Source organism: Mustela erminea, chromosome 7 (assembly GCF_009829155.1).
Source record: "Mustela erminea isolate mMusErm1 chromosome 7, mMusErm1.Pri, whole genome shotgun sequence".
Taxonomy (NCBI): Eukaryota; Metazoa; Chordata; class Mammalia; order Carnivora; family Mustelidae; genus Mustela; species Mustela erminea.
The window spans coordinates 59,906,337-59,917,228 of record NC_045620.1 but is presented as its reverse complement, the minus strand read 5'-3'; positions in this window follow the sequence as shown (position 1 = coordinate 59,917,228).

The following is a 10,892-nucleotide window of genomic DNA, read 5'->3' as shown; positions in this document are numbered from 1 at the left end:
CAGCGGACGCAGAGACCGGGTGCTAGTCGCTCACGCGTCGTTTCGAGCCAGGCAGGGCGCGGTGGCCAGGGGTCGAGCTTGTGTAACCTGACCTCGAGCCCCCCACACACACCCCCCAAGTAAGGGGAAGTGACTGTGGGAGAAACGGGAAGCTCCTCCGTGAGCGGGTCGAGAGGCGTGGGAGCACGGTTATGTAAAGTCGCTCAGCCGATCTTTATGAAGAATGTACAGTGCAATTCCAGGCGCATGGCACAGGCCTTGCTTGTTTAGAACCAAGCTACTGCTGTTTTCTGCACACGCTTTGGGACCGATTTTGTAATGCTAATTGATTTCTTGTCACTTCTCTCCAGCACTGTACTCAACAGCAACCTTTTCTATTATGGTATTTTATGTATAATCAGTAGTTTTGAAATACATGCATCAAACTACCTATTTAGATGAGCGCTTACGTTGTACAGCAATAAATAAATAAAGAGAAAGGGATTTGTTTGGAAATGAATGCTGGGTGGTAGGTAGGCCATTTAAAACTGCCGTGGATACAAAGCCTTACCACTGCAGAAAAAGTTGAGACCATTAATTTCTGACTGACGCATCTTCCTCCTTCTACAAGGGTCTATAATTGAAGGAAGTAGAATGTTGCCAGCTCACAGAAAGGGTTTCTGTTGGGCCTTAAACCTTCTCGAATTTCGGGCGCGCTCAGTTGAGGCTCTGCCGAGGCTCAGGTTCCTGGGATCCAGTCAAGTAGCGTGAAGTATGTTTCTCCCTCTCCCTCTGCCCCTCCCCACCGTTTGCTCTCTTTCTCAAAAAAATAAAATCTTAAAAAAATAAAACACCTTCTCATTTTTCCTTTTTGTAAATCAGCCTCTCTTGGACTGCATTTTAAAACTGCTCTAAAATGCAGCCAGGCCCACAATCCATAGCTCCCCTCTAAGTGGGATGTCCTTTCCCTTTCCCAACAGGAAACCAGTTTTTAAAAACTTAAAGGAATGCTTAAGGCGGTCCCCTTGTCCCAGGTCTAGAATAAGGGAGATAAGTTATCCTCTTCATGGCAGGCTGGAGAACAGGTCCTAGGACACTTACATTGTGCTCCAGCAAAAGAGGCACTTGTAGTTCCCAGAATATGCCTTTGTAGTTTCATGTTATGTCTTGCAAATTCCTTTCCCTCTTTCTGAAATCTGCCTGCTCCTGGCTCTCGTCCTGGCAAACACCAACTTAGTCTTCAAATTTTATCTCAAAAGCTCTTTCTTCTGAAGTCTCTGGTTCCTGAAGACAAACTTAGATTTCCCTCCTGTTTTCCATGTTGCTTGTGTATGTTATGCTTCTACCTTAACATTACACCAGCAATACTGCTTTCCAAACCGAGGGGGTTTTTTAGTCTTCTTACAATACTGGGAGTTTCATGACCACAAGGATGTGTCTTTGCTTTGTCTTTGTCTTTGCTACCTCAGCGAGCACAGTGTCGTGTGTGTAACCCATGTTTATTAAATGAGCAAAACAGCTCTTTTTTTTCTCTTCTGTTGCAGAGTTAAGGACTCATGATTGTTTACAGGCTTGTTGCTCAAAAAAGTTAAACAGGTTAAGGCCTTGCAGCTTTTAAGCCCCTGAGGCTCAATCCAGCTTCTTGGTTTTCCTTTCTTCATCACCAGCTTCAGGCTGCAGCTGATTCCAAGGCTACTGCCACTGGGTCAGACCCTTAGGACCTTCATCCCTACACTAGTTCAAGTGCTACTCAGTGTCTTCAATGCCCCTTCCCTACTGCCCTAAGAAGAAAAGCTGACAGGCCTCATCCCCACCACACTTTTTAGAGGGGAGGAGGATAGGGTGCAACTTTCATTATTTTTTCTTTTGTTTTATTACAGAAAATTTTGAATGTTTCCAAAAGTAGAGGGACTAATGTAATGAAGCTCTATGCACTGATAACTTCAATTCAACAATGATCAACCCATGACTAATTTCAAGTATACCCTTAAGCCACTTCCACTGGGCCCTATTGGATTATTGTAAAGGAAATCCTGGACATTGTATTTTATTTGTAAACATTTTCATATATACCTTTAGAAGTAAAACCTTAATCGCAGTATTATCACCATACTTTAATGTCAAATATCCAGTTAGTGCATAAATTTCTTCATTGTCTCTCGAATAGTATCTTATATTCAGTCTGTTTGGACCAAAGTTCAAATATTCACACATTGCACTTGCTGGAAATGTCTCTCAAGTTTCCTTTTTTCATCATTTTTTTTTCTTTTACCTTTTTAAAGAATTAGATGATTTGATTTTTCTTTTATTGCAATGTTGGTTGCTGTTAATGTTATCATTACCGAAATCTACTGTTTCATTGTTTGCAAAATGGTGATACTCTATCATTCCTTCTTCATTTTAAAGATTTATTTGTTTGAGAGAGAGAGAGAGAGCACACGCCAGCACTGAGCGTGGGCGGAGAGAAGAGGGGCACAGGGATGGGCACAGGGAGGGGCACAGGGAGAGGGACAGGGAGAAGTAAGAGAAAAGCAAACTACCTGCTGAGCTCAGAGCCTGACTCTGAGCTCTAGATGCCAGGAACCTGAGATCATGACCTTGAGCCAAAACCAAGAGTCAGTCACTCAACTGACTGGGCCACAAAGGCACCCCATTCCTTCTTCATTTTATCAACTGAAATACTTCTATAAAGAGACACCTCCCCTCACCAAATAGGGGTTACACTATTTATTTAGAAGAGCCAGATTAAATGTTTCTTTTACTTATCGGTTTTCAGAATAATGAATCCCTAACTTCCCCTCAAAGACAATTATTTTTAGAAGTTCAATGGCTGTCCACTGCATGATAGAGCCAGGCAAGAGAATTCTTTTAAAATCGTCACTAATGGGATGCCTGGGTGGCTCAGTTGGTTGAGCTGCTGCCTTTGGCTCGGGTCATGATCCCACCGTCTTGGGATGGAGTACCGCATTGGCCTCCTTGCTCAGCGGGGAGCCTGCTTCTCCCTCTGCCTCTGCCTGCCACTCTGTCTGCCTGTGCTCACTCTCTCTGACAAATAAAAAAAAAAATCGTCATTAATGCATACTTGATGAGTTTCAATCCTTTGCTGTTATTCTTCTTACTGAAGCCCATATTCATTCTCTTATCGCTAGCCCTCGGGAACCTCTTTAGATCGGCTCCTAAATCCATTTGACTCCTCTGAGAGCTATCCTGCTTTCTGTAGTTAGCAGAGCATCAGCCATTTCTCTGAGGACACTTGTTTCCTTTTAGTAGGAAATGCTCTTTAGAGACCACATCTGTGCCCTGGCTTTCCACCCGCCTCCATTAATCATAATAATACATGTTCATTGTTTTAAAAAAGTCAGAAGGTATAGATAAATTGAAAGAAGATTAGAAATACCATAATGATACCAGAGAAATACTGCCAAATGTTGGTAAACCACATTCCAGACTTCTTTTCTATGTCCCTATAATTTTTTTCCTATACATTTTCTTTAAAATGACAAAATACAGTGCTTATTATTTGCCTTTTAAAAACTCAGCAAAGTTTCATCAACATTTTTCTACATCATGAATACATTTCTCCAGGATTTTTTTTTTTAAAGATTTTATCTATTTATTTGAGAGAAAGAGAGGGAGAGAAAGCATATGAGCAGGGGGAGGGGCAGAGGCAGAAGGAGAGGGAAAAAGAGAATCAGACTCCCTGCAGAGCAGGGAGCCTGTCTCGGGGCTTGTTTTAGGACTCAATCCCAGGACTCCAGGATCATGGCCTAAACCAAAGGCAGACGCTTAGTCCACTAAGCTACCCAGGTGCCCCTCTCCAAGATCGTTTAAATGACTACAGAGTATTTCATCATTTGAAAGCAGCACTTTTTTTTTGTTTTGTTTTAAAGATTTTATTTATTTATTTGACAGAGAGAGAGATAGCCAGAGAGGGAACATAAACAGGGGGAGTGGGAGACAGAGAAGCAGGCTTTCCGCCAAGCAGGAAGCCCAATGCAGGGCTTGATCCCAGGACCCTGGGATCATGACCTGAGCTGAAGCAGACACTTAACCACTGAGCCACCCAGGCGCCCCAGTAGCACTGTCTTTATAATCAATCCTGTTTTGGAGCATATAAATTCTTTTCTATTTTTCCATATTATAAATGAAAACATAATATTTAAAAACTTACAAATTTTTCCCAATTGATGTTACAAATATTATAATATTTAAAATATATAATATTTATCATTGAAAATTTACCCAGTCATTTAATGTTTTCCCCATCGGCGCAGTTCCTAAAAGTGAAATTGTTGGACCTGGGGTAGGTATGTTAAAAAAAAAAACTCTTTTTAATGTAATATGTTCTCATGATTCAAAATTCAAAAAGTATAAGAGGATGCTCATTGCAACACTTGACCCAGCTACCCCAAACCAAGGCAACTAACATTACTAGTTTCTTGTAGATTGCTCCAATATAATTCCATACTTACACCACAAGTTAATATATATATTTACTTTCCATCCCTCCTTTTTTCCACAAATGGTGAAATATTATACACTGTTTTGCACCTTACATGTTACGCTTATTTGTTGAAGGTCTTCACATAATAGTTCCTAAAGAGCCTTCTCTTTCTTAGGCTATATAGGGTCTCAATGTATGTTCAGTTTTGTGTTTTTTTAAAGATTTTAATTATTTATTTGACAGAGAGAGAGAGATCACAAATAAGCAGAGAGGCAGGCAGAGAGAGAGAGAGAGAGAGAGGGAAGCAGGCTCCTTGCTGAGCAGAGCCCAATCTGGGACTCGATTCCAGGACCCTGAGATCATGGCCTGAACTGAAGGCAGAGGCTTAGCTCACTGACCCACCCAGGAGCCCCAGTTCAGTTTTTCCATCATCTATTTAACCAGCCCTTAACTAACAGAGAGTCAAGTTATTACCAATCTTACGCCATTACAAATAATTTTGCCATAAAGAACCGTTTACACATTATCCATAGGGTAGATTTCTAGAAGTGGAATTGGTGGATGCAAAAGTGAGTGCATTTGTAATTTGGGTTGATATTCCCACAGTGCTCCCCAAAACTCCAGAGGTTTTACCAAATTCCCTTCCACCCGCAGTATCTGAGAATACTTTCCAAAGTAATGTGTGTCAAACTTTTTGACCTTTGCCTATCTGACTGGTACATAATATGAGAGTGGTTTTATTTGGGTATGTTTCTTTGCTGTTTTTTACTCCAAACTGACCCCCTGGTCCCTACTTATCTTGCTGTCGATCGTTATTTGGAACTGAATGAGGAAATTTTAAAAATAATAGACATGGCAAAGTATCCAGTTATTTTGTTCCTTGACCTTGATAATTTTTAAATCAGTGGTTCTCAGCTTGGCTGGACCAATGAATCTCTTGGGGTATCTTTTAAAAATGCCAAGGCTGATGGGGCGCCTGGGTGGCTCAGTGGGTTAAAGCCTCTGCCTTCGGCTCAGGTCATGATCTCAGGGTCCTGGGATGGAGCCGCATGGGGCTCTCTGCTCAGCGGGGAGCCTGCTTCTCTTCCTCTCTCTCTGCCTGCCTCTCTGCCAACCTGTGATCTCTGTCTGTCAAATAAATAAATAAAATCTTATAAAAAAAAAAATGCCAAGGCTGGGATGCCTGGGTGGCTCAGTGGGTTGGGCCACTGCCTTCAGCTCTGGTCATGATCCCAGGGTCTTGGGATCGAGTCCCGAGTTGGGCTCCTTGCTCGGCCGGGAGCCTGCTTCTCTCTCTGCCTCTACCTGCCACTCTGCCTCTCTCTTTCTCTCTCTCTCTCTGACAAGTAAATAAATAAATAAATAAAATCTTTAAAAATGCCAAGGCTGAAACTGTGGTGTGAAATACCCCAATGGCAGATAACTGACATTATACATTTGGTAAAACCTGAGAACGGTACAACATAAAGGGTGAACCCTGATGTAAACTGTGGACTTTAGTTACTAATAACATACCAATAGTCATCAATTCATCAGCGTTCTTCAGCTGTAGTTAATGCACCACACCAATGCAAGATATGAATAGTAGGGGAACCTTGGGGACAGAGGAGGGGGTATATGGGAACTCTTTGTACTTTCTGCTCAATTTTTCTGTAAACATAAAACTGCTCTAAGAAATAAAAAGTGTATTAATTAAAAACAGAACAACAAAACAACCCAAGGCCTACTGCCCTTGGAGGTTCTGGTAATTGGTCTGGAATGGAGCCAGGCTTAGATGTTCTTTAAAAGGATTTTAGGTGTTGCAACTCTGTACCCATGGTTGAGCCACTACCTTAAATGGTAACTGAAGCCCCAGTAAACTTCTCAGTTTACAAAAAAATTCCCTAGATGGTTGTAATGCACAGCCAGTTCTAGTTTAAAAGCAGATGGATGATGGTGGGTATTAAGGAGGGCACATATTGCATGGAGCACTGGGTGTGGTGCATAAACAATGAATTATGAATTACCGAAAAAAAATTAAATTTAATTTAAAAATAATAATAAAAGCAGATGGAAAATGAGTTCAACTCTGATCTGAACACAGAAGACCTTTACAAATACATCTGGTCAAGGCAAGCAATGAAAGGTAGCCACAGTTGGTTCTAGTAGTTCTCAAAGGGTGGTCCTTGAACCAGCATTATTGACATTACCTGGAATTTGTTAGAAATGCAAATTCTTGAGCTCCATCCCAGACCTACTGATCCTAAATTGAAAAGGGGAGGACACAAGAGGGCCCAGCTGTCCCTGTTTTGACAAGCCTTCCAGGTGATTCTGATGCACAGGCACATTTGAGAAGCCCTACTCTAATCTCATAAAATGATTCTTCCTGGTACCTGGATTTTGACCTTGAGTAGTTGGATTTGGGCCTTGCCCCGTGAGAAATGATAAACTGTAGCATTATGCTTATAGACGTCATATTTTTGCCAGAGCCCCCATGTTAGCTATAATAAATTCTTAATGGAGTTCAAAGTTGTAATTAAAAACCAAAGTCATTTGAATGTGTAATATACCAACTTTATTTTATTCACACCAGAGACTTTAATTGTGCTACCAAGACCGACTTTCTTCTTTCCTTCCCTTCCTTTCTCTTTTGCCTGTAACTGGATAAAGTTTTTTTTTCACATCTACAGATATTTTTTCAAAATGGTATTTACTAGGAAAGTTGTACTCAAATAACACTGTATAAACAAACACAGTACTACCTATCCGTGTGCTTGAAGATCTTCAGTGTGCAAAAGAATCCCCAATAAAGAAATAGCTTCGAGAATGCGTCTGCTCTGACCGACAGGGTCATTCTTAATCCCCAGTGCAAGAATTTTGAGTGGCTCTTTGCCTCATTTATTGACTTTATAATACAGGCATTGACAAAGAGTCTCATTTACAATTTTACAATCTTATGTATGTGAGAATTCTCCAGTTCTTTGTTCTTTTGGATAGTGGCTTTTTTTTTTTTTTAAGTACAACATGTCATCTGCAAATAGTGACAGTTTTATTTCTTCCTTTCCAGTTCAGATGCCTTTTTTTCTTCTCTTACCTAACTGAGCTGGCTGGGACTTCCAAAATTATGTTGAATAAAAGTGGCAATAGTGGATATCTTGTCTAGAGGAAAAGTTTTCAGTTTTTCATCAAGTATGATGTTAGCTGTGGGCTTGTCATATATGACTTTAATATGTTGAGGAATGTTCCCTCTACACCCACTTTGTTGAGAGTTTTCATCATAAATGGACATTGAATTTTATTAAATGCTTTTTCTATATCCATCAAGAGGATCATATGATTTTTAATACCTCATTTTGTTATTGTGGTGTATCATACTAACTTGCAGATGTTGAGCCAGCCTGACATTCCTGGAATAAATCCCATTCAGTCATGGTGTATGATTTTTTAAAAGATTTATTTACTCATTTATTTGTTTGGTGGGGGAGGGGCAGAGGGAGAGACCCCTGCTGAGTGCAGAGCCCTATGCAGAGCTCAATCCCATGACCCATGAGATCACAACCTAATCCAAAATCAAGAGCCAGATGCTCAACCAACTGAGCCACTGAGGCACCCCAGTGTATGATCCTTTTACTGTATTGTTGAATTCAATTTGCTAATATTTCGTTAAGGATTTTTAAATCTATGTTCATCAGGGATATTGGCTTGTAATTTTCTTTTTCTGTGGCACCCTTGTCTGGTTTTGCTATCAGGGTAATGCAGGCTTCATAAAATGGGTTTGGAAGAGTTCCCTCCTCTTCTTTTTTTAGGAAGAGTTTGAGAAAGATTGGTATTCATTTTTCTTTGAATGTTTGGTAGAATTTACCAATGGAGACATCTGGTCTGGGGCCTTTTTTTTTTTTAATTAACATATAATGTATTATTTGTTTCAGCGATACAGGTCTGTGATTCATCAGTCTTACACAAGTCACAGTGCTCACTATAGCACGTACCCTCCCCAGTGTCCATCCCCAGCCACCCCATCCTTCCCACCCCTCTCCACTCCAGCAACCCTCAGTTTGTTTCCTGAGATTAAGAGTCTCTTATGGTTTGTCTCTCTCTCTGGTTTCATTTTGTTTCATTTTTCCTTCCCTTCCCCAATGACCCTCTGTCTTGTTTCTCAAATTCCTCGTATCAGTGAGATTATACGATAATTGTTTTTCTCTGATTGACTTATTTCGCTCAGCATAATACCATCTAGTCCCAGCCATGTCATTGCAAATGGCAAGATTTCATTTTTTTTGATGGCTACATGTGGGCCTTTTGTTTTGGGAAGGTTTTAGATTACTGATTCAATTTCCTTACTAGTATTCAGGTTTTCCATTTATTCATAATTTAGTCTTGGTAGGCTGTATGTTTCTAGGAATTTATCCATTTCTTCTAGATTGTCAAATTGTTGGAGTATAATTGTTCACAATTATTGCTTATGATCCTTTGTATTTCTGTGATGTCAGCTGTAATAGCTCCTCTTACATAGAAAACCCTAAAGACTCCATCAAAAAACTGTTTGACTTATATACAAATTTGGTAATGTTGCAGGATACAAACCAATACACAAAACCTTTGCATTTTTATGCACTAATAATGAACTACCAGGAAGAGAAAGTAAGGAAACAACCCCATTTACAATTGCAGCAAAAAATAATAAAAGACCTAGGAATAAATATAACCAAGGAGATTAAAAAAAAAAAACCCTCTATACTGAAAACTATAAGACATTAAGGAAAGAAACCAAAGATAACAAAAATTAATGGAAAGATATTCTGTGCTCATGGATTGGAAGAATTTACTACCCAAAGCAATCTACAGATATAGTGACATCCCTATCAAAATTCTAATGGCATTTTTCACAGAAATAGAACAAACAATCCTAAAGTTTGGAGCCGGAAAAGAACCTGAACAGCCAAAACAATCTTGAGAAGCAACAAAAAAGCTGGATGTCTCATATTCCCTGATTTTGACTGTAACTGTAACTGTATTACAAAACTATAGTTATTAAAGCAGTATGGTGTTGGCATAAAAACAGACACAGGGATCAATGGTTTGGAGTAGATAGTCTAGAAATAAACCCAACCATATATGGCCAATTAATTTATGATTAAAGAAGGCAAGAATATACAGTGGGAAAGGGGTAGTTTCTTCAGTAAATGGTGGTGGGAAAACTGGACAGCCATATGCAAAAAAATTCAACTAGATGATAACCTTATACCATATACAAAAATTAACTCAAAATGTATTAAAAACTTGAATGTAAGACCTGAAACCATAAAACTTGTAAGTTCCCTGACATAGGTCTTGGTGTTGATTTTTTTTATTAATTATTTTCATTAACATAAAATGTATTATTTGCCAGAGGGGTACAGGTCTGTGAATCGTCAGGCTTACATACTTCACAGCATGGTGATGATTTTTTAAATCTGAGATCAGAAGTAAAAGCAACAAAAACAAGAATAAACAAGTGAGACTACATCAAACTAAAAAGCTCCTGCACAGCAAAGGAAATCATCAACAAAATAAAAAGGCAACCTACTGAATGAGAGAAAATATTTGCAAGTCATATATCTGATAAAGGGTTAATATCCAAAATATATAATTATACAACTCAACAGCAAAAATAAAAAATATGATTTTAAAATGGGCAGAATATCTGAATAGTCATTTTTCCAAAGAAGACAGATGGCCAATAGGTACATAAATGGATGCTCAACATCACTAGTGATCAGGGAAATGCTAATCAAACCACAATGAGATACCAGCTCACCCCTGTTAGAATGTCTACTATCAAAAAAGCAAAAAATAGCAAGTATTGGGAGGATGCAGAGAAAGGGAACCCTCATGCACTGTTGGTGGGAATGTAAACTGGTACAGCCACTCCGGAAAACAGTATGAAGGTTCCTCAAAAAATTAAAAATAGAACTACCACACGATCCAGCAGTTCCATTTCTGGGTATTTATGTGAAGAAAACAAAACACACATTTGAAAAGATGCGTGTATCCCCCATGTTCACTGCAGCATTATTTACAATAGGCAGGATATGGAAACAACCTAAGTGTCCATCAATGGATGAATGGATAAAGAAATTATAGCGCACGCGCACACACACACACACACACACACGAATATTATTCAACCATAAAAAATGAAAATTTATCATTCATGACAACATGGATGGACCTCAAAGCCATTATACTAAATGAACTTAGGTTAGGTGATGGGAGAAATGGGTGAAGGGATTAAAAGTTCTAAAAAATTTAAAAATTAAGAAAATACATAAGGTTAACTACTCAGCATTTCTACTTCTAGGTAGTTATCCCATAGATAAAATTCCATATGGGTGAGTGGCAAAAAAAAAAAAAAAAACAAAAACAAAAACCCAAAACCAAAAAACACATCTCAAGGTTTGCTTGCAGGTAAGCAACCTAAGGCATACGTTTTCTCTGCACACCCAAGTTA